The sequence below is a fragment of the Macaca mulatta genome, chromosome 1 (genome assembly GCF_049350105.2).
Source record: "Macaca mulatta isolate MMU2019108-1 chromosome 1, T2T-MMU8v2.0, whole genome shotgun sequence".
Taxonomy (NCBI): Eukaryota; Metazoa; Chordata; class Mammalia; order Primates; family Cercopithecidae; genus Macaca; species Macaca mulatta.
Window position 1 is genome coordinate 119251636 of NC_133406.1, and position 23428 is coordinate 119275063.

General features: G+C 45.9%; 1 protein-coding gene, 1 long non-coding RNA gene and 4 other non-coding genes across 6 annotated transcripts in view; 2 read left to right on the plus strand and 4 right to left on the minus strand.

Moving 5' to 3' along the window:
- Nucleotides 1–23428, plus strand: part of LOC708768 (NBPF member 20) — an 853661-nt gene that overhangs the window by 249804 nt on the left and 580429 nt on the right.
- LOC144331826 (uncharacterized) lies at nucleotides 6092–13767 on the plus strand. The gene is made up of 2 exons (XR_013399353.1): nucleotides 6092–11210; nucleotides 11869–13767. It is a non-coding gene; the product is annotated as an uncharacterized LOC144331826 (long non-coding RNA).
- TRNAK-CUU (transfer RNA lysine (anticodon CUU)) lies at nucleotides 8023–8095 on the minus strand. Its single transcript has one exon. It is a non-coding gene; the product is annotated as a tRNA-Lys (tRNA).
- Nucleotides 9082–9153, minus strand: TRNAH-GUG (transfer RNA histidin (anticodon GUG)). The gene has a single exon. It is a non-coding gene; the product is annotated as a tRNA-His (tRNA).
- Nucleotides 10032–10103, minus strand: TRNAG-UCC (transfer RNA glycine (anticodon UCC)). Its single transcript has one exon. It is a non-coding gene; the product is annotated as a tRNA-Gly (tRNA).
- TRNAE-CUC (transfer RNA glutamic acid (anticodon CUC)) lies at nucleotides 11411–11482 on the minus strand. Its single transcript has one exon. It is a non-coding gene; the product is annotated as a tRNA-Glu (tRNA).

Below are 23428 nucleotides of genomic sequence, written 5' to 3' on the forward strand. Positions count from 1 at the left end.
TTCTTCCTTTTGATGATGCATATCCTCCAAAACCTCCTATAAAGGGGTTACCGTAGAAATAAACTTTCTGAGACACTGCATGTCTGAAAATGTCTATTATACCCATATACTTAATTGATATTTTACTAAATAGAGATACAAAGAGATAGGTTGAAATAATTTTTCTCTCAGATTTTTAAAGGCACTGCTTTTTTTTTTTTTTTTTTTTTTTTTTTTTTTTTTTTTTTTTTTTGAGACAGAGTCTCACCTGGCTGTGTCGCCCAGGCTGGAGTGCGGCCGCGGGATCTCGGCTCATTGCAACCTCCACCTCCCGGGTTCAAGTGATTCTCCCGCCTCAGCCTCCAGAGTAGCTGAAATTACAGGCACCCGCCACCACGCCCGGCTAATTTTTTAAATGTTAGTAGAGATGGGGTTTCGCCATGTTGGCCAAGCTGGTTTTGAGAGAGGAGACCACTCCTCATATTGTCTTATACTTAATTTCTTGTTTGCTGAAAAAGTGGAGGTTGAAACAATGGGTAGAAGTAAAAATCACCGTCAGACAACCGGGCGCCACATTTCGGTCCTGGTTGCTAAAATTCAATCCCTGACCTCACCACTTGCGCTATCTATAAAATTCCAGGCATTGTATAAAAAAGCATTATGAAACTCCCTTTTCTGTTCTGTTTCGTTCTGATTACCGGTGCATACAGCCCCCAGTCACGTACCCCTCGCTTGCTCAATCGATCATGACCCACCCCCCCCACACCCACACACACAGACACACACAGCCCCTTTAGAATTGTGAGCCCTTAAGAGGGCCAGGAGTTACTTATTCCGGGAGCTCGGTTTCTAGGGCGTGATTTCTAGGACGTGAGTCGGCCGACGCTCCCCGCTGAATAAAGCTCTTATCTTCCACAATCGGTGTCTGAGGGATTTTGTCTAGGACTCCCCCTGCTACATTTTCAAACTCCTGACCTCAAGTGATCCGCCTCCCTCGGCTTTGCAAAGTGCCGGGATTTATTTTTATTTATTTATTTTTTTTGGAGACGGAGTCTCGCTCTGTCGCCCAGGCTGGAGTGCAGTGGCCGGATCTCAGCTCACTGCAAGCTCCGCCTCCCGGGTTTAAGCCATTCTCCTGCCTCAGCCTCCCGAGTAGCTGGGACTACAGGCGCCCGCCACCTCGCCCGGCTAGTTTTTTGTATTTTTTAGTAGAGACGGGGTTTCACTGTGTTAGCCAGGATGGTCTCGATCTCCTGACCTCGTGATCCGCCCGTCTCGGCCTCCCAAAGTGCTGGGATTACAGGCTTGAGCCACCGCGCCCGGCCAAAGTGCCGGGATTACAGGCGTGAGCCACCCGGCCCGGCCCTTGCTGTTTACTGTTTTCCATAGTCGTTTCTGAGAAAGAAAAAAGTAACCCTTTTCTGCTCTCAGCTAAAGCTGGTCTGACAAACACCTAGGCCATGATGTTCTCCGGTTAAAACTAAAAATTTCACAACACCAATATCAGACAAAGTTACCCTCTCACCAAGATGAAAGAAAGACTATTTCACAATCATATTTGAGCACAAACAGAGCACTGTTCAAACCACAATATAATCAAACATCCCACTTTCCCAGCTACTAACAGTGACTGTCAATTCTTTTTTTTTATTTTTTTGAGACGGAATCTTGCTCTGTCGCCAGGCTGGAGTGCAGTGGTGTGATCTCGGCTCACTGCAACCCCTGCCTCCCGGATTCAAGTGATTCTCCTGCTTCAACCTCCCGAGTAGCTGGGACTACAGGTGCCCGCCACTACACCCAGCTAATTTTTATATTTTTAGTAGAGACGGGGTTTCACCATATTGGCCAGGCTGGTCTCGAACTCCTGACCTTGTGAACCGCCTGCCTCTGTCTCCCAAAGTGTTGGGATTACAGGCGTGAACCACTGCGCCTGGCCTTTTTTTTTTTTTTTTTTTTTTTGAGACACAGTCCCTGTCGCCCAGTCTGGAGTACAGGGGCGTCATCACAGCTCACTGCAACCTCCGCCTCCTGGGTTCAAGCGATTCTCCTCCCTCAGCCTCTTAAGTAGCTGGGATTACAGGCATGCCCAACCATGCTCAGCTAACTTTTGTATTGACTGTTGATTCTTTACCAATTATGTGTTTAGTCCTGCAACCATTCCTCCCACTTTCTAGATAAAAATATCGAGATTCTCAAAGGAAGAATTGTCCCACAATTTCCCCATCGTGTTTGCTGTCTCCTCTGTTGCAATGAGCCAATATACTCAGGTTTGACTATAGGTTTGTTCCTGATGGTTGTAGACTAGAGCGCCTCCACATCGTAGAGAAGATGGATGCCATTCTGATTTTTTTTTTTCTTTTTCTTTTTTTTTTTTTTTGAGACAGAATTTTGTTCTTGTTGCCCAGGCTAGAGTGCAATGGGGCGGTCTCGGCTCACTGCAACCTCTGCCTCCCGAGTTCAAGTGATTCTCCTGCCTCAGCCTCCCGAGTAGCTGGGATTACAGGCGCCCGCCACCACACTCGGCTAATTGTGTGTGTGCGTGTGTGTGTGTGTGTGTGTGTGTTTAGTAGAGATGGGGTTTCACCATATTGGCCAGGCTGGTCTCGAACTCCTGACCTCAGGTAATCCACCCACCTCGGCCTCCCAAAGTGCTAGGATAACAGGCATGAGCCACCACGCCCAGCCCATTCTGATTCTTTGTTATTTGCCTTAAACTGTTCTCCCATCTCTCCTCCCAAAAGCTTATAGAATCTTCTACTTGTTCCTACTATTTTGAAACTTCGTGATCTATTTTCATCCACTATGCTGGGTACTCAGTGTGCTGTTTCAATATAGGAATTTATATTTCGGAGGTATCATTCCAAAGATGTTTATGCATATATAATTAAAGGTATATATTTCCTGCAACTACCATCACCCTTTTGATACACTTTTGCTGCATAATAAACCCTTCCAAGCTTATTTACTTAGAATAACAATAATTTATTATTTTTAGTTATTCTGTGAGTTGGCTTGGAAATTTTTCTGGTCCAAGCTGATTCATTTGGGGCTGGGTGGTCTAGGATGGCCTCACTCACACATCTGGGGTATGGCTGGATAGGTTGGAACAAGTGGGATGCATGGATCTTTTTCTTCATGTGATCTCTCCAGCAGGCTTGCTGGGGGGGGATCTTCAGATCATGGTCTCAGGATTTCAAGTGAAGGAAAAAGCAGGTAATCCCCCCATGTGCAAGCCTCTCTTCTGCCAGGTTTGCGAAGGCACCAACATTTGCCCAAAGCAAGTCACACAGCCAATCCCAGATTCAGACAGAGGAGAAATAGGCTCTCTTGAGAGAAGCTGCAAAATATAACCACCATTTTTTTTCTTTTCTTTTCTTTCTTTTTTTTTTTTTTTTTTTATTTGTTTGTTTGAGACGGAGTCCCGCTCTGTACCCCAGTCTGGAGTGCAGTGGCGCGATCTCGGCTCACTGCAAGCTCCGCCTTCCAGGTTCACGACATTATCCTGCCTCAGCCTCAGGCATCCGCCACCACGCCCGGCTAATTTTTTTGTATTTTAGTAGAGACGGTGTTTCACTGTGTTAGCCAGGATGGTCTGGATCTCCTGACCTCGTGATCTGCCCGCCTTGGCCTGCCAAAGAGCTGGGACTACAGGCATGAGCCACCGCGCGCAGTCATATGTTTCAATCTATCACAGTGTACCATTCTGGACTATCATTGGCTCCCTCATTTTCTTTCTCTTTTTTTTTTTTTTTGAGACGGAGTTTTGCTCTTATTGCCCAGTCTGGAGTGCAATGGCGCGATCTCAGCTCACCGCAACCTCTGCCTCCCAATTTCAAGCTATTCTCCTGCCTCAGCCTCCCTAGTAGCTGGGATTACAGGCATGCGCCACCACACACGGAAATTTTTTTTTTTTTTTTTGAGACAGAGTCTTGCTCTGTAGCCCAGGCTGGAGTGCGGTGGCCGGATCTCAGCTCACTGCAAGCTCCGCCTCCCGGGTTCACGCCATTCTCCGGCCTCAGCCTCCGGAGTAGCTGGGACTACAGGCGCCCGCCACCTCGCCCGGCTAGTTTTTTGTATTTCTTAGTAGAGACGGGGTTTCACCGTGTTAGCCAGGATGGTCTCGATCTCCTGACCTCGTGATCCACCCATCTCGGCCTCCCAAAGTGCTGGGATTACAGGCTTGAGCCACCGCGCCCGGCAAATTTTTTTATTTTTAGTAGAGACGGGGTTTCTCCATGTTGGTCAGGCTGGTCTCGAACTCCCGACCTCAGGTGATCCGCTCGCCTCGGCCTCGCAAAGTGCTGGGATTACAGGCGTGAGGCACCGCGCCTGACCTCTTATTTTTCTTTACAGCTAGCTGAACTGCATGTAATTGTACGGTTTTGCTGTCACTAATTTACCTCCAAACTGACGGACAGGTAGAATTTCCAATGTTTTTCTATGATTAAAAAAAAAAAAAAAAAAAAAGCTCCATGAATAACCTTGCACACGTGAGGTAGATCTGTAGGAAAAATTTCTAAATGTGGGTTGCTGAGGTTAAAAAAAAAAAAAAAAGAAAAAGAAAAAAAATTGCTTATTTATACCAAAGGTGTCAAAAAGAAAAAATCTGCTTGTGGGAAACATGATACAAGGTGGGTTTTTTTTGTTTGTTTTTCGGTTTTGTTTTGTTTTTTTTTTTTTTTTTGAGACGGAGTTTCGTTCTTATTGCCCAGTCTGGAGTGCAATGGTGCGATCTCAGTTCCCCGCAACCTCCGCCTCCCAGGTTCAAGCTATTCTCCTGCCTCAGCTTCCCTAGTAGCTGGGGTTACAGGCATGCGCCACAACGCCCGGCTAAGTTTGCATTTTTAGTAGAGACAGGGTTTCTTCTCGTTGATCAGGCTGGTCTCGAACTCCCGACCTCAGGTGATCCGCCCGCCTCGGCCTCACAAAGTGTTAGGATTACAGGCGGGAGCCACCGTGCCCGGCCATGACACAAATTTAAAAGAATAATTTTTAAACATCTTTTTTTGGTCAGGCGTGGTGGCTCACACCTGTAATCCCAGGACTTTGGGAGGCCAAAGTGGGTGGATCACCTGAGATCAGGAGTTTGAGACCAGCCTGGCCAATATGGTAAAACCCCATCTCTGCTAAAAATACAAAAAAAAAAAAAAAAAAAAGCCAGGGGTGGTGGTGTGCGCATGTGATCCCAACTACTCGGGAGACTGAGGTGGGAGAATGACTTGAATCTGGGAGGCCAAGGTTGTAGGCAGCCGAGATTGTGTCACTGCACTCCAGTCTGGGCGACACAGTGAGATTCAGTCTCCAAGAAAAAATGCTTTTTAATTTTATAGATATTGTCATAAGGCACCCTGTAGAACTTGTACCAATTTATCCTCTCATTCACAATGTATAGTAACCTCTCCACCGGGCGCGGTGGCTCACGCCTGTAATCTCAGTCCTTTGGGAGGCCGAGGCAAGCGGATCACGAGGTCAGGAGATCGAGACCATCCTGGCTAACACGGTGAAACCCCGTCTCTACTAAAAATACAAAAATTAGCCAGGTGTGGTGGTGAGCGCCTGTAATCCCAGCTACTCGGGAGGCTGAGGCAGGAGAATGGCGTGAATCCTGGAGGCGGAGCTGCTTGCAGTGAGCCGAGATCTAGCCACTACATTCCAGCCTGGGCGAAAGTGTGAGACTCCGTCTCAAAAAAAAAAAAAAAAAAAAAAAAAAAAAAAAAAAAAACCAACATAAACTTTAGAAAAATTTACTATTAGGTGGGACACAGTGGCTCAGGCTTGTAATCCCAACACTTTGGGAGGCTGAAGTGAGCATATCGAGTTCAGGAGTTCGAGACCACCCTAGGTAATACAGTGAGTCCTCATCTCTACAAAAAGTTAAAAAATCGGCCAAGCATGATGGCAAGCGCCTGTAGTCCCAGCTACTTGGGAGGCTAAGGTGGGAGGATCGGCTGAACCTGAGGGAGGTGGAGGTTGCAGTGAGCCAAGATCATGCTACTGCACTCCAGGTTGGGTAACAGAGCGAGATGCTGTCTCAAAAAAAAAAAAAAAACAAAACAAAACAAAAAAAAAACAAACAAAAGAATAGAATTCCTTGGATATTTCTGCTTGATACTTTACTTTTGAACTTTATAATCATATTGTCTAGTTTGAATAAAAAAGAAAAAATTCTTTGGACAGTTTATGAAAACCATGTTAAATTCAGACACAAAGTAAAGGAGAGGCTCTGTCTTCATGATGTTGAGTCTCCTATCCAAGAACATGATATACCTCGGTTAATAGGGAAGGAGGCTGCCCTACTGCAGTGGTTCCCAAACTTGAACATTCCAAATTACCTAGAGAGCTTGTTAAGTCACAGATTATTGGAGCCACCCTGGGGGTTTCTGATTCAATAGGTCTAAGGTGGCACTCAACAGTTTGCATTTGTCTCAAGTTTCCAGGTGATACTGAAGATGCTTGTCCTGGGACTACACTTTGAGAATAACTCGTCATTTTGGAGATGGTTGGTGGACTATATGTGAGACTAAAGCATATTTATACTCTTAAAAAATAAAAAGTACTGGTAAATGATCCTTAGGGAAAGGAGGTGAAAGATCTGTACGAGGAATTAAAAATGAATGTTCAGGCCGGGAGAGGTGCCTCATGCCTGTAATCCCAGCACTTTAGGAGGCCGACGCAGGCAGATCACCTGAGGTCAGGAGTTCAAGACCAGCCTGGCCAACATAGTGAACCCTTGTCTCTACTAAAAGCACAAAAATTAGCTGAGCGTGATGGTGGGCGCCTGTAATCCCAGCTACTCAGGAGGCTGAGGCAGGAGAATCGCTTGAACCCGGGAGGCGGAGGTTGCAGTGAGCTGAAATCCGGCCACTGCACTCCAGCCTGGGCGACAGAGCGAGACTTTGTCCCAAAAAAAAAAAAAAATTGGAGTGTCTCTTGAATTGAATGGTGCCAATCTTGGCTTCCACCCACCTGGCAAACCAACTTAACCTACTCCAGCCAAAGCAACAGTTAAAGATAATTTAGCAGGAACAAATGTAAGGCAAACAACTCCAAGGCAAACAACTCCAGGCTTTCGGGAATAGAAAAAAGTTCTCCAGTGGATCAATAACTAATTCAAAGTAGTGGGCCCAGCACTCTGGAGTGGCAGCCTATACTCATCAAATAAGACTGCAACTGTAAACTCCCTACTCGCTGCCCTACCCGTTTGTCTTTGCTCCTCCTTTTCTTTGCTCTTCCGCTTCTCTCCTCCGCCTCCTCAACTTCTTATCTAGAGCCCTCTCCTCTCTTTCCTGACCTTCCTAAACTGGTTGTATTTTACAGACCTTTGCGGCTGATGAAGGCTTCAAAACCTAAAAAGCAAACAGATGCTCCCTAACACCTAGCTGAGAATATTTTAACTCACTACAAAGGCCTTTCAAAACCCCATTCAAAATTTCCCACCAACAAAAAGAGAACCAGTATTTCCCTCTGGAGCCGTCCTAAGGCTGTTCTCCGTGGAGCACTGTCAGAGTGGTTTAGGACTCTCCTCAGAGATGCTCAGCTTGTCTGCCTTTGCCCAGTTGAGAAACCCATCGTGGATTAGAAGTACGTGGTCACTACAGACACTAGAATCCCCAGATTCCTCTTTTCTTTTTTTTTTTTTTTTTTTTTGAGACAGAGTGCAATGGCCTGGTCTCGGCTTACCGCAACCTCCGCCTCCCAGGTTCAAGCAATTCTCCTGCCTCTGCCTCCCGAGTAGCTAGGATTACAGGCATGCACCACCACGCCCGGCTAATTTTGTATTTTTAGTAGAGACGGGGTTTCTCCATGTTGAGGCTGGTCTCGAACTCCTGACCTCAGGTGATCCGCCCGCCTTGGCTTCCCAAAGTACTGGGATTACAGGCGTGAGCCACCGCGCCTGGCCCAGATTCCTGTTTTCTTGATGAATTTGGGGTGAATGGAGACGATTTCTGGAGTCAGTTACCATATAAGGACAGTAGCCGCTGTGGCGATTTAGAACTTCATGTTTCTATGGTAGCAAACCGAGAGGGTTAAATAAAATCGCAGCGCCCAACGTGGGGCTCGAACCCACGACCCTGAGATTAAGAGTCTCATGCTCTACCGACTGAGCTAGCCGGGCAACCGTTAGCTCATGCTTCCTATATGAAATCATTTTCCACTGATGTAGAGGTTGTATGATCTAATTGTATATTATTTCCTGTGAAAGAAGTTTCAGGACCTAGGACTGGTGGACACGGCAATAGCATTTTCATGATAGCTTTTTGCCACGGAGGAATCCGAGGTTTAGAGAGCGATGGGGGCTGCAGACAGCCAGGAAGGCTCGCGGAAGACTCGGGAATCACGAGTCCTGTCTGAAACCTTAGTGTTTCCGCAGATTCCTTCCACTGAGGGAACCTCCTCACCGACTTCAGAGGAGGGTGCGAAAGAGCCCGAGGAAACTCAGATGAGAGGTGCAAAGACCTCTCTGCAAAGCATTTTAGTTCTCCATCCTGGAAGAGGCACTGAGTTCCAGAGTCACCAGGGAAGGGTCCTCTCCTCTGCTCAGGTGAAGGCCGAAAGAACAGCCGTGGTCCCAGCTCCGTGGGCCTCCATACTGCTCTAAAGCTTCCCGCCTGGGCTGCCTAGCGCCTTGGTGGGCGAGCCGCAGTGTGAGCCAACTGGAACTATTGTTGTTTGAGACAGAGTCCCGCTCTGTTGCCCAGGCTGGAGTGCAGTGGCGAGATCATAGTTCATTGCAGCCTCTACTTCCCGGGCTCAAGCGATGCTCCCACCTCACCCTCCCTAAGTAGCTGGGACCAAAAGCGCCCGCCACCATCTTTAAAAAAATTTTTTTCTAAGCGTGCGTGGAGGCGTCTCAAGCTGGTCGCGAACTTCTGGGTTCCAGGGATTCTCCCGCCTCCGAGACTTCACAAAGCTGCTGGGATTACCTAATGGCGGGAGCCACCACGTCGGCCTGGAGCTATTGTTATTCACCGAATTTGTGGGCTGCACTTCCGCGGAGATGCCTTAAGCAAAAGCAGAATTACAAGCATGTAACTCTTTTAAAAGTGCTGATTTAAAAAAAAAAGAAAAAAGAAAGGCCACCAAAACAAGTTAGGAGTAACGTGCCGTGACTCGGATTCGAACCGAGGTTGCTGCGGCCACAACGCAGAGTACTAACCACTATACGATCACGGCGAGCCACCAGCAAGGCGGCGCGCTGTAGCTGGATTTAATACCTCTTGAAAGAGGAATGGCTGTTTCGTGCTACTATTTGGCAGGTGCGTGAGGTCCACATCAATCAATTCCAAACTTTTCCATTCTGCAACCTCGAAGCTCCAACACCCGAATCAGTTCTCAGACGCTAAATCCCTTGATGATAGCTGTAGCACCACCCGCTCCGCCGGGCGGCGGCGGGCCCAGGTCCTGACTAGAAAGCAGAAAGCGTCAGCTGCAACCAGGGACCACGTCGCCTCTCGCCTCTCCGCCTCCATTCCCCTCTTTCCCCTCCAAAGAATCAATCAAGCCCAGGGATGCGAGGGGCAGCCTCGAAGGATTTTACAAATTACATCTGCAGCCTGTACCATGGAATTGAGGTTTCTCTTCCCAGAATGGTGGAAGCGGAAGAAAAACGGAGCTAAGTGAGCTGGGGAGGGGATGAGAGCCCCGTCTTAATTATTTCTTGTTTCCATCACAGGCACAAGAAGCGCTGCGTACTCTCTCGCGGGCATTGTGGGAGCTTGTGCTGACTACCTCATCTTCACTCATCAGTATATCAGAGCCACCTCTGCAGATTCAGAAAAACAAACCCAACCAGCCTCTATTTCAGACACTAACCTAGACCCCTAGAAGGAGAGTTATTGTTAACTCAGGCGACGCTGGCGGCCGAACCCATCAGATGGGCTTGGCTCGCACGTGCAGTTATCAAAATACAGATGTTTGCTGTGGGAGGGACAGACCATACTGGTGCAGAGGCAGGACACAAAAGTTGTCAAAAGCTCTTTTCCTCTGTTCCCTGCTTTGCTCGGTTTCCAGGCCTACTCAGTCTAAAAAGCTGAGAGGAAAAAGACCAAACCTGCGTTGGCCGGGAATCGAACCCGGGTCAACTGCTTGGAAGGCAGCTATGCTCACCACTATACCACCAACGCTTTTGAAATGAAACTCCTTCCTTTATTTATGAGAACTAAATAACCAGGTTTGGGTTTCCCGTTTATTTCTGGACTAAGAAATTTAGACTGCAGGAAAAACCTACAAGAGGAAAATTAAAAGGAAGCTCTCTAGAATTTCTCCCATTGAAAATTCTGTGGTAGTATCTTGTTTCACAGCTTTAAGAAAAGTCAATTCTAGTTTCCTGGGCATTTATTCCACACATGGGCAAAATTACATATGTACAAGACCATATACGACAACATTTTTTTTTTTTTTTTTCCAAATAGCAAAGAGCTAGAAATAACCTAAGTGTCTATAGTAGGAAGCTGGCTAAACTAATTACGGAAAATCCATACAACGGAATGCTATATGCCAGAAGAAAGAATAAGGAAGTTCTTCATGTCTAATCTGTAAGTACTTCTAAAATATACTGTTAAATGGAAAAGGCAAAGTGCAGAAAGTATGTATCGATTACTTCCATTTGTACAAGGGGGAGAGAATGTTTAAATATATATATATATATATGCATGTACTTGCATTTGCATAAAACATCTCTAACATTATAATTAAGAAACTTAACAGCGGTTACATCATTAGAGAGAAAATAAATGGTAGAGGTTAAAGTCAGGTTTATCAGTCTGTCCTTTTGCATATTTGAATCCTAAACCATGTAAATATATGACCTTTTCGAAAATTCAGTAATTAAATGGAAAGAAAATACGTTACTGAAGGATATTTATTTCCACTGCAAAGTGTTAGAAATATATTGTTAACCTTAAAAATAGCTGGTGTTGGCCGAGTATGGTAGCTCATGCCTATAATCCCGTCACTTTGGAAGGCAGAAGAGGGTGGATCACCTGAGGTCAGGAGTTCGAGACCGGCCTGACCAATATGGTGAACCCCGTCTCTACTACAAATACAAAATTAGCCGGGCGTGGTAGCGCAGGCCTGTAATCCCACCTACTTGGGAGGCTAAGGCTGGAGAATCGCTTGAATCCGGGAGGCGGAGCTTGCAGTGAGCCGAGATCGCGCCACTGCACTCTAGCCTGGGACAAAGACAGCGAAACTCCGTCTCAACAACAACAAAAACAGCTGGAGATAAAATAGTACGTATAGCATACATCCACGTTGTTTCAAAATCTAGATATTAAGAGTGGTCTTTAGGTGATAGAATTGTGAGCGATTTATTTGTATTTTTTTACATTTTCTGTATTTCAGATTTTAGTGGGATGGGGGAGATTGACTAGCAGATAACGTTTATTTAAAAGATCCTGAGGGAAAAGCAGAAAAAGAAGTAAATCGTTCCTTCCCTGACCGGGAATCGAACCCGGGCCGCGGCGGTGAGAGCGCCGAATCCTAACCACTAGACCACCAGGGAAGCTGTTAAAGCGTTTCTGTTACAAATATATGATTCTACTAAGTGCTGTGGTTCATGCCTGTAACTCCTGAAACACTGAGGTCAAAGTGGCCAGATTGCTTCAGTTCACGAGTTCGAGACCAGCCTGGGCAAAGTGGCAAACCCGGGCTCCATCGCATCGAAAGCACAAAAAAAGTAGCCGGGCTTGGTGGCGCTTGCCTGTAGTCCCATCCACTCGGGAGGCCCGATCGCTCTAGGCAGAGGTTGCAGTGAGCCGTGATCGCGCCACTACACTGCAGCTTGATGACAGGGCTAGATCCTTCCTTAAAAAAAAAAAAAAAATTATATGATTCTAACTAAACGTTTATTTCCACTTATTCTTTTACATATTATTTTTCACTGCCTAGATTCTGAGATACTTCCATACTGGGCCTTTCCTATGTTGGGGCTTCTTCCCGGTACTTCTTTCCTGGAGTAGAAAACACTGTGAAAGAATTCTCCAGCCCGGCTCTCAGAGCCTAGGGAGCATCGCGTACACGTGATTACAGTCTCCAAGACCAGAGAAGAACGTCCGGAGAGAAGAGGGTGAGACAGAGAGGAAGCTCACCTCCTTGTAGTTGCAGTGATTTCCTGAATTGTGACCATTAGAAAAGTAGAGACCCAGCTACGTCTTTGCCAAAAACAACCAGGAACTTTTACTTAAGGAATATAAAGGACGTCATGAGAGTAACACTAGGAGATCCTGGGCACACTGTACCTTTTTTTCATGTCGTGTGAATTGTAGGCCAAACTGTTAAAACAAATATTACTGACAAGTGAAAATCACTCGGCCAACAGGTACTTGGTGCTCAGCAGGATCTGAGCTCAACTCACTAGTGGGAGACTAAGAGAAGCTCAGGGTCTTGAACCTTTAAAACTCACGAGGTCACGGGCGCGGTGGCTCACGCCTGTAATCCCAGCACTTTGGGAGGCCGAGGCGAGCAGATCACCAGGTCAAGAGATTGAGATCATTCTGGCCAACATGGTGAAACCCCGTCTCTACTAAAAATACAAAAAATAGCCAGGCGTGGTGGCGAGTGCCTGTAGTCCCAGCTACTCGGGAGGCTGAGGCAGGAGAATCACTTGAACCCGGGAGGCGGAGGTTGCAGTGAACAGAGATTGCACCATTGCACTCCAGCCTGGGCAACAAGAGTGAAACTTCGTCTCAAAAAAAAAAAAAAAAAAAAAAAAAAAAAAAAAAGCCGGGCGCGGTGGCTCAAGCCTGTAATCCCAGCACTTTGGGAGGCTGAGACGGGCGGATCACAAGGTCAGGAGATCGAGACCATCCTGGCTAACACGGTGAAACCCCGTCTCTACTAAAAAATACAAAAAACTAGCCGGGCGAGGTGGCGGGCGCCTGTGGTCCCAGCTACTCCGGAGGCTGAGGCAGGAGAATGGCGTAAACCCGGGAGGCGGAGCTTGCAGTGAGCTGAGATCCGGCCACTGCACTCCAGCCTGGGCGACAGAGCCAGACTCAGTCTCAAAAACAAAAACAAAACAAAAAACAAAACAAAACAAAAAAAACCATGAGGAAGCCAGGCGCGGTGGCTCAGACACCTGTAATCCCAGAACTTTGGGAGGCTGAGGCAGGCGGATCACCTGAGGTCAGAAGTTCGAGACCATCCGGGCGTGGTGGCTCACGCCTGTAATCCCAGCACTTTGGGAGGCCGAGGTGGGCGGATCACAAGGTCAGGAGATCGAGACCATGGTGAAACCCCGTCTCTACTAAAAATAGAAAAAATTGCCGGGCGCGGTGGCTCAAGCCTGTAATCCCAGCACTTTGGGAGGCCGAGGCGGGTGGATCACGAGGTCAGGAGATCGAGACTATCCTGGCTAACATGGTGAAACCCCGTCTCTACTAAAAATACAAAAAACTAGCCGGGCGTGGTGGCGGGCGCCTGTAGTCTCAGCTACTTGGGAGGGTGAGGTGGGAGAATGGCGTGAACCCGGGAGGCGGAGCTTGCAGTGAGCCGAGATCGCGCCACTGCACTCCAGCCTGGGCGACAGAGCGAGACTCCGTCTCAAAAAAAAAAAAAAAAAAGAAGTTCGAGACCAACCTGGCCAACAAGGTGAAATCCTGTCTCCACTAAAAATACAAAATTAGCCAGGCATGGTGTCGCCCGCCTGTAATCCCAGCTACTCCGGAGGCTAAGGCAGGAGCATCGCTTTAACCCGGGAGGCAGAGGTTGCAGTGAGCTGAGATGGCGTCATTGCACCCAGCCTGGGCGACAAGAGCAACACAAAATAAAAATTGCGAGGAAGGAAAAGAGGGAGTGAAGAGAAAGAAAACTGGGGTGCATGCGTTAATGTGTTGCAAATTAACTTCATGAGCGAGAAAAGAAAGCAAATGCGGGCTGGATACGGTGGCTCAAGCTTGTAATCCCAGCACTTTGGGAGGCTGAGGCGGGTGGATTGCTTTGAGCTCAGGAGTTTGCAATCAGTCTGGGAAACAGGGTGAAATCCTGTCTGTACCAAAAATACAACAACAACAACAACAACAATAATAATAATAATAATAATAAAGAAAAAAATCTTAGTGAATTGTGTTCACTATATTGTACTTTCAGTTTTTCTGTAAGCTTGAAGTTTTAAAAAAATAAAAGGTTGAGGAAAAATGAAACAATTAAAAGCCTCCCCTTCAGGTCTTTTTTGGTCAGATGACCCCAAGTGATGAATTCTGTGCCCATGAGTTCAAGCAGAAATTTTTAAAAGCAACCCCACTCCTCAAACACACTCTTACATCAGAAAATACTTTTGATAATGAATTTAAAAATTGAAAGATTGAATCATCACTGACGTGTGTATATCAGCAGGGCCTGACAGAAAAAAAAAAATGGATGGTGAGATATGGAGTTTGGGGGGATTCTGGTAGTTGTTGTTTTGAGACATGGTCCCACTTTGTTGCCCAGACTGTAGTGCAGTGGTGAGCTCCTACCTCAGCCTCCTGAGTAGCTGGGACTACAGGTTCCAACCACCACACCCAGCTAATTTTGTGTGTGTGGTAGCAGAGATACTAGGCCTCACCGTATTGCCCAGGCTGGTCTCAAACTCCTGGGCTTACACGATCCTCCCACCTCCGCCTCCCAAAGTGCTGGGATTACAGGTATAAACCACCAAGCCTGGTCTTGTTTTGCTTTTGAAATATCAATGTCTGGCCGGGCGCGGTGGCTCACACCTGTAATCCCAGCACTTTGGGAGGCTGAGGTGGGCGGATCACGAGGTCAGGAGATCGAGACCATAGTGAAACCCTGTCTCTACTAAAAATACAAAAAATTAGCCGGGCGCGGTGGCGGGCGCCTGTAGTCCCAGCTACTCGGGAGGCTGAGGCAGGAGAATGGCGTGAACCCGGGAGGCAGAGCTTGCAGTGAGCTGAGATCCGGCCACTGCACTCCAGCCTGGGCGACAGAGCGAGACTCCGTCTCAAAAAAAAAAAAAAAAAAAAAAAAAAGAAATATCAATGTTAAAACGTTAAGAAACATTGTTTAAATCTTCCACTCATCCAGTCTCCATAAGAAACATTGTTTAAATCTTCCACTCATCCAGTCTCCACCTTTCTATAGGTTTAAATGCCATAAATTAGGAAGACAAGTAACTAAATGCTAGACATTTATTTTCACAAAGACAACAAGAATACTGTTGTGTCACCAAGGAGCCTAACAGAGCCCACTTCCTTTTACCCTAGCAGTTTTCACTGGACAAAGGCTGAAAAACAAAAAGCATCTAACCTTCAAAACAACATCTTGGGATCTCACCCAGGGTGGGGACAAGGTAGCAGAATTTATTTTTCTATGTTGCAGAGGAAGTCAGCCTCCTGTTTTGGTCAACAGTACTTTTTCATCAATTATTCTGCCACCTGCTGGTAATTTTTTGTTAAGAAAGGAGGGAGGAAGAAAACTATGAGCTATGGGAGCTAGCCACTTGTCTCAACATGAAAGCACCAGAAAGAATCTCGTCAAAGCACCAAGACAGGATTAAGCCTCCTCCTCTTGCCAGCAATAATGGTGGATGAGGAAGGAGTGTGATTCATTCACTTCACTCTGAGTTCTATTTTCCTTTTTTTTTTTTTTTTTTTTTAAGACAGAGTCTTGCTCTGTCGCCCAGGCTGAAGTGCAGTGGCGTGATCTCAGCTCACTGCAACCTCCACCCCTGGGTTAAAGCGATTCTCCTGCCTCAGCCTCCCAAGTAGCTGGGACTACAGATGCCCATCACCACGCCCAGCTAATTTTTGTATTTTTAGTAGAGACGGGGTTCCACCATATTGGCCAGGCTGGTCTCAAACTCCTGACCTCAGGTGATCTGCCAGCCTCAGCCTCCCAAAGTGCTGGGATTACAGGCATGAGCCACTGCCCCTGGCCTGTTTTCCTTTTTAAAAACATTTACAGATCATGTGCCAGACTAGGTATTGAAAATATAAAAATACACCTAGGCTGGGCGTGGTGATGGGCATATGAACAAGTGAATAAAAGAGAATGGATCAGGGAGGATTGAGTAGATGTGATCTTCCCTAGTCCTCCTCCCTGGACATTATATATAAAACAACCCTAAGAAGACTGAAATGTGGAGAGAAGGAGGTAGACCAGTTAGGAGCCCCAGAAACAAAGGCAGGACACAATGCTGATTTCTGTGGACTTTCTTTTTGCCTCATATACCCCATACTTGGAGCTGAAGGAATCAGCAACCTGGAAATCTCAATAGGAGCAGCCTAAAAAATCCCTAACAAAAGTTTGTTATCTCTAGCCAAAGGATTAGGAATAAGGCAGTCTAGCAAAACAGAAAACTTTTAGACAATAATTGCTCTATTCCAGCCAAATGCAGAAACAAACTGTGGCTTGTCCTCTCCTATTCCGGCAAAGACTGAATGGGCTGCCTAGACTTCTACCACCAGCAAGTATATCAGGAGTCATCCCTTCCCTTTCCTGTTGGGGTGGTAGCAGAAGAAACTTAATAGAGAGTCAGGATTTTCACCCAAACTCAGTGAGTGGTAATGAGGCTACCCCCTAAGGAAAGAATAAGTGAGCTGAAAGAACAGTAGAAATTACTCAATCTGGACAAGGCACAATGGCTCATGCCTGTAATCCCACCACTTTGGGACACTGAAGCAGGCAGATCACTTGAGGCCAGGAGTTCAAGACCAGGCTAGCCAACATGGCGAAACCCCATCTCTACTAAAAATCCAAGAAAAATTAGCCGGGCATGGTGGCACACACGTATAATCCCAGCTACTTGGGAGGCTGAGGCTTGAACCTGGGAGGCAGAGGTTGTAGTAAGCAAAGATCGTGCCAGTGCACCCCAGCCTGGGCAACACAGTAAGACCCTGTTTCAAAAACAAAACAAAACAAAACTCAATCTGAAAAACAAACAAAATAGACTGGGGGAAAAAATGAGCCGAGAGCCTCAGGGACCTGTGAGATTATAACAAAAGCTTTAGGCTGGGCACAGTAGCTCATGCCTGTAATCCTAGCACTTTGGGAGGCCAAGGTGGGGGGATCACGAGGTCAAGAGATCAAGACAATCCTGGCCAACATGGTGAAACCCCATCTCTACTAAAAATACAAAAAATAGCTAGGCGTGGTGGCGCGTGCCTGTAGTCCCAGCTTCTGGGGAGTCTGAGGCAGGAGAATCACTTGAACCTGGGAGGCGGATGTTGCAGTGAGCCAAGATCGTGCCACTGCACTCCAGCCTGGTGAAAGAGCGAGACTCAGTCTCCAAAAAAAAAAAAAAAAAAAAAAAAAGATTTAACATTTGCATCAGCAAATTCCTGGAAGGAGAAGAGGAAGAGAACATGACAAAAAAAGTACCAAAGGATTTGGTACAGGGATAAACTTACAAATTCAAGAAGCTGAATGAACTCCTAACAGGATAAATCCAAACTACTTCAGGCCAAGGCACATTGTAATAGTTTGGATGTTTGTCCCCTCCAAAACTTATGTTGATATTTGATCCCCAATATTGGAAGTGGGGCCAAACGGGAGGTATTTGGGTCATCAGGGTGGATCCCTCATGAATAGATTAATGCCCTCCCTCACGGACAAATGAGTTCTCACTTTTAGTTCTTGCAAGGACTGGTTGTTAAAAAGAGCATGTCATCTACCTCTTCTCTTTCCTCTTCTCTTGCCATTGATCTCTGCCCAAACCAACTTCTCTTCACCTTCCACTACGGTTGGGAGCAATCTGAGGCCCTCACCAAATATAGATGCCCAATCTTGAACTTTCCAGCCATCAGAATCATGACCCAAATAAACCATTTTTCTTTATAAATTACCCAGCCTCAGGTATTCCTTTATAGTAACACTAAATGAACTAAGACACATATCATAGTCAAACTGCTGAAAGCTAAAGACAAAGAAAAAATATTGAATGCAGTGAGGGGAAAGCAATTTGAATAAAAGCAGATTTCTTTCTCTTTTTCTTTTTAATTTTGTTGTTTTGTTGGGTTTTCTCCCATGTTCAACCAAGTTAGAAAGACAATTTCTCATCAGAAGTCATGGAGGCCAGAGGGAAGTGGCACAAAATTGTTCAAGTGTTGTGGGAAAAGACTGTCAATTCAGATTGCTATATCCAGTGAAAACATCCTTTAAAAATGAAGGGGGTGGCCGGGCGCGGTGGCTCAAGCCTGTAATCCCAGCACTTTGGGAGGCCGAGACGGGCGGATCACGAGGTCAGGAGATCGAGACCATCCTGGCTAACACGGTGAAACCCCGTCTCTACTAAAAAATACAAAAAACTAGCCGGGCGAGGTGGCGGGCGCCTGTAGTCCCAGCTACTCGGGAGGCTGAGGCAGGAGAATGGCGTAAACCCGGGAGGTGGAGCTTGCAGTGAGCCGAGATCGCGCCACTGCACTCCAGCCTGGGTGACAGAGCCAGACTCCGTCTCAAAAAAAAAAAAAAAATGAAGGGGGTATGATTCAACAAAAAAAAGACAAATAACCCAATGAAAAAATAAATATGTGAAAAAATGCTCAATGTCAGCTGGGTGCAGTGGCTCACGCCTGTAATCCCAGCACTATGGGAGGCCAAGATGGGCAGATCACATGAGGTCAGGAGTTCAAGACCAGCCTGGCCAACATGGTGAAACTATAATAAAAATACAGAAATTAGCTGGTGTAGTGGCACACACCTGTAGTCCCAGTTACTCAGGACGCTGAGGCAGGATAATTGCTTGAACGCGGGAGGCGGAAGTTGCAATGAGCCGAGATTGTGCTACTGCACTCCAGCTTGGGGGACAGAGTAAGACTCAGCCTCAAAAAAAAAAAAAAAGAAAAAAAAAAGAGTCATTAGAGAAATGCAAATAAAATCACAATAAGATACCGCTTCACCACCAGGATGGCTATAATTTTTTTAAATGGAAAATAACAAGTGTTAGGATAAGGAGACATTCAAATCCTCTTGTATTGCTGGTGGGAATGTAAAATGGCACACCTGCTGTGAAAAACAGTTTGGCTGTTCCTCAATAAGCTAAACATAGAACTAAATATAGAATATAGAACTAAATATAGAATATGACTCAGTAATTTCACTTAGGTATATACCCCAAAGAACTGAAAACAAGCACTTAAAAAAATACTTGTACATGCACGTTGATAGCAGCACTATTTATAACAGTCAAAAAGTGGAAACAATCCAAATTCCATTAATAGATGAATGGCTAAATAAACTGTGGTATATAAATACAATGGCATATTATTCAGACATAAGAAGGAAGGAAGGATTGATACATACTACAACTTGTATAAGCCTCAAAACATTATGCTCAAGAAGGCAGACACGCCGGGCATGGTGGCTCACACCTGTAATGCCAGCTCTTTGGGAGGCTGAAACAGGTGGATCACGAGGTCAGGAGATCAAGCCCATCCTGGCCAACATGGTGAAACCCCATCTCTACTAAAAATATGAAAAAAAAAAAAATAGCTGGGTGTACTGGCGCGTGCCTATAGTCCCAGCTACTCTAGAGGCTGAGGCAGGAGAATCGCTTGAACCCGGGAAGCAGAGGTTGCAGTGAGCCGAGATTGTGCCACTGCATTCCAGCCTGGCCACAGAGCAAGACTCCGTCTCAAAAAAAAAAAAAAGCCAGACACAAAAGGTCAAAGTTATACACAAAATATATAGTGTATAATTCCATTTATATGAAGGTCCAGAACAGGTATTAATAAATCTAGAGAGACAGAAAGCAGACTGGTGATGGCCAGAGGCTGAGGACTGACTGGCTAATGGGTACAGGATTTCCTTTCGGGGTGATGAAAATGTTATGGAACTAGAGAGAGGTGATGGTTTGATGGTTGCACAACATTTTCTTTTCTTTCTGTCTTTTTTTTTTCTTTTTCTTTTTTTTTGAGACAGAGTCTGGCTCTTGTCACCCAGCCTGGAGTGCAGTGGCACGATCTCAGCTCACTGCAAACTCTGCCTCCTGCAACCTCTGCCTCCTGGGTTCAAGTGATTCTCCTGCCTCAGCCTCCCGAATAGCTGGAATTACAGGCACACGCCGCCACCTCACCTGGCTAATTTTTCATATTCTTAGTAGAGATGAGGTTTTGCTATGTTGGCCAGGCTGGTCTTGAACTCCTGATCTCAGGGGATCCGCCTGGCTCAGCCTCCCAACGTGCTGGGATTACAGCCATGAGCCACCGCGCCCAGCAGACAAAATTTTCAATGTACTAAGCGCCACTGAATTGTACACATTAAAATACTTAAAATTGTGAACTTTATGTTGTATATTACCACAATAAAAAAATAATGAAGGGGGCCAGGTGCCGTGGCTCATATCTGTAATCCTAGCACTTTGGGAGGCCGAGGCGGGCGGCTGGGAGGTGGAGGTTGCAGTGAGCTGAGATCATGCTACTGCACTCTAGCCTGGGCAACACTGAGTGAGTTAAACTCTGTCTAAACAAAACAAAACAAAACAAAACAAAACAAAAAAGAAGGGAAAATCCTAGCAGGATTTTCTACAGATACAGACAAGATTATTATTATTATTATTATTATTATTATCATTATTATTTCTTTTGAGATGAGGTTTCACTCTGTCACCCAGGTGGAGTGCAGTGGCGAGATCTCAGCTCACCACAGTCTCTACTGCCCAGGCTCAAGCGATCCTCCCCGCTCAGTCTCCAGAGTAGCTGGGACCACAGGCGCATGCCATCACACCCAGCTAATTTTTTTTGTATTTTTGGTAGAGACAAGATTTCACCATGTTGCCCAGGCTGGTCTTGAACTCCGGAGCTCAGGCGATCCACCCACCTCGGCCTCCCAAAGTGCTGGGATTACAGCATGAGCCACCACCTTGTTTTAAAAATCTGTAACTTTAAGACAAGAGACCGGGCGCGGTGGCTTATGCCTGTAATCCCAGCACTTTGGGAGGTGGAGGCAGGAGGATCACGAGGTCAGGAGATAGAGACCATCCTGGCGAACACTGTGAAACCCTGTCTCTATTAAAAATACAAAAAATTAGCTGGGCGTGGTGGCGGGCGCCTGTAGTCCCAGCTACTCGGGAGGCTGTGGCAGGAGAATGGCGTGAACCCAGGAGGCGGAGCTTGCAGTGAGCCGAGATCGCACCATTGCACTCCAGCCTGGGCAACAGAGCAAGACTCCGTCTCAAAAAAAAAAAAAAAAAAAAGAATAGATTATTCTAAAAGTTTTATCAAAGGCAAAGAACGGGACATAGCTAAAACAATTTTTACAAAGAATTAAATGAGGCCGGGCGGTGGCTCACACCTGTAATCCCAGCACTTTGGGAGGCTGAGGCAGGCAGATCAGTTGAGGTCAGGAGTTTGAGACCAGCCTGGCCAACATGGCGAAACCTCGTTTCTACTAAAAATACAAAAATTAGCCAGGCGTGGTGGTGTGTGCCTGTAATCCCAGCTTACTAGGCAGGCTGAGGCAGGAGAATCACCTGAGCCCCAGGCACGGAGGTTGCAGTGAGTTGAGATCATGCCACTGAACTCCAGCCTGGGCAACAGAGCGAGGCTGTCTCAAAAAAAAAAAAGAAAAGAAAAAGAAGAGAAAAAGAATTACATGAATTAAAGACTGTGTGGTATTGGCAGAGGGCTAAATATACAGATCAATGAAACAATATAGAAAACCCAGTAGTAGACCCACACAAATATACCCAGCTGATTTTTCTTCTTCTTTTTTTTTTTTTTTTTTGAGACAGGGGCTCACTCTGTTGCCCATGCTGGAGTGCAACGGTGCAATCATAGTTCACTGCAGCCTTGAACTCCTGGGCTCAAGCAATCCTCCTGTCTCAGCATAGCAGGCTAATTTATTTATTATTTTCCTGAAACAGAGTTTTGCTCATGTCGCCCAGGCTGGAGTGCAATGGCGCAATCTCAGCTCATGGTAACCTCTGCCTCCCAGGTTCAAGCAATTCTCCTGACTCAGCCTCCTGAGTAGCTGGGATTACACGCGCATGCCATCAGGCCCGGCTAATTTTTGTATTTTTAGTAGGGACTGGGTTGGGCCATGTTGGCCAGGCTGGTCTCGAACTTCTGACCTCAGGTGATCTGACCGTCTCAGCCTCCCAAAGTGTTGGGATTACAGGTGTGAGCCACTGAGCCCAGCAAATTTTTAAATATTTTATAGAGACAGGGGTCTCACTATGTTGTCCAGTCTGGTCTCCCTGCCTCAAGTGATCCTCCTGCTTTGGCCTCACAAAGTGCTAGGACTGTAAACATGAGCCACCATACCTGGCCTCCAACTGCTTTTTTTTTTTTTTTTTTTTTTTTAAGGTACAAAAGCATTCAAAGGCAGAAAGAGCTTTTTCAACATGTATTGTTGAATAAACTGGACATCCATAGGGGAAAAAAACCGACAAAATAAAACACAAAACCTCAACCTAAGTTTCATACCTTAATATCTTATACCAAAACTAACTCAAAATGGATCACCAACTTAAATGCTAAATGTAAAATCTTTAGAAGAAAACATAGGAGAAAATCTGCATGATCTAGGGTATACAAAGACTTAACACCAAAAGCATAGTCTATAAAAGGAAAAACTGAAATTTTAGATTTCATTAAAATTAAGCTCTGCAAAAGACCCTGTTAAAAGGATGAAAAGACAAGCTACCAACTAAAAGAAAAATATCTGCAAACCACATACCCAACAAAGGACTATTATCTAGAATGTATAAAGAACTCTCAAAAGTCAACAGTTAAAACAAAAAAATCCAATGAGAAAATGCTAAAACAAGCAAAAATTTATGAAGGGACATCTCATCAAAGACGATATACAGATGGCAAGTAAGCTCATAAAAATATTTTCTACATCATTAGCCATGTGGGAAATACAAATTAAAACCAAAATTAGATATCATTACACACCTATCAGAATGACTAAAAAATAGTTGACGACATCAGCCAAGTGCAGTGGCTCACACCTATGATCCCAACACTTTGGAAGGCTGAGGCGGCAGATCACTTGAGGTCAGGAGTTTGAGACCAGCCTGGCCAACATGCTGAAACCCCATCATTACTAAAAATACAAACAATAGCCTGGACTGGTCATGCATACCTGTGGTCCCAACTACTTGGGAGGCTGAGGTGGGAGGATCCCTTGAGCCCAGGAGGTGGAGGTTGCAGTGAGCTGAGATCACACCGCTGCACTCCAGCCTGGGTGACAGAGTAAGACTCTGTCTCAAAAAAAAAAAAAAAACAAAAAAAAAACAAAAAAAACCACAAAACTTTGTTTGGTAAATTCCTTCAGGTTTTGGTGTGCTTGAAAATGTTTTACTTTTTTTTTTTTTTTTTTTGAGACGGAGTCTTGCTCTGTCACCCAGGCTGGAGTGCAGTGGCCGGATCTCAGCTCACTGCAAGCTCCTCCTCTCGGGTTCACGCCATCTCCTGCCTCAGCCTCCCGAGTAGCTGGGACTACAGGCATCCGCCACTTCGCCCGGCTAGTTTTTTGTATTTTTTAGTAGAGACGGGGTTTCACCGTG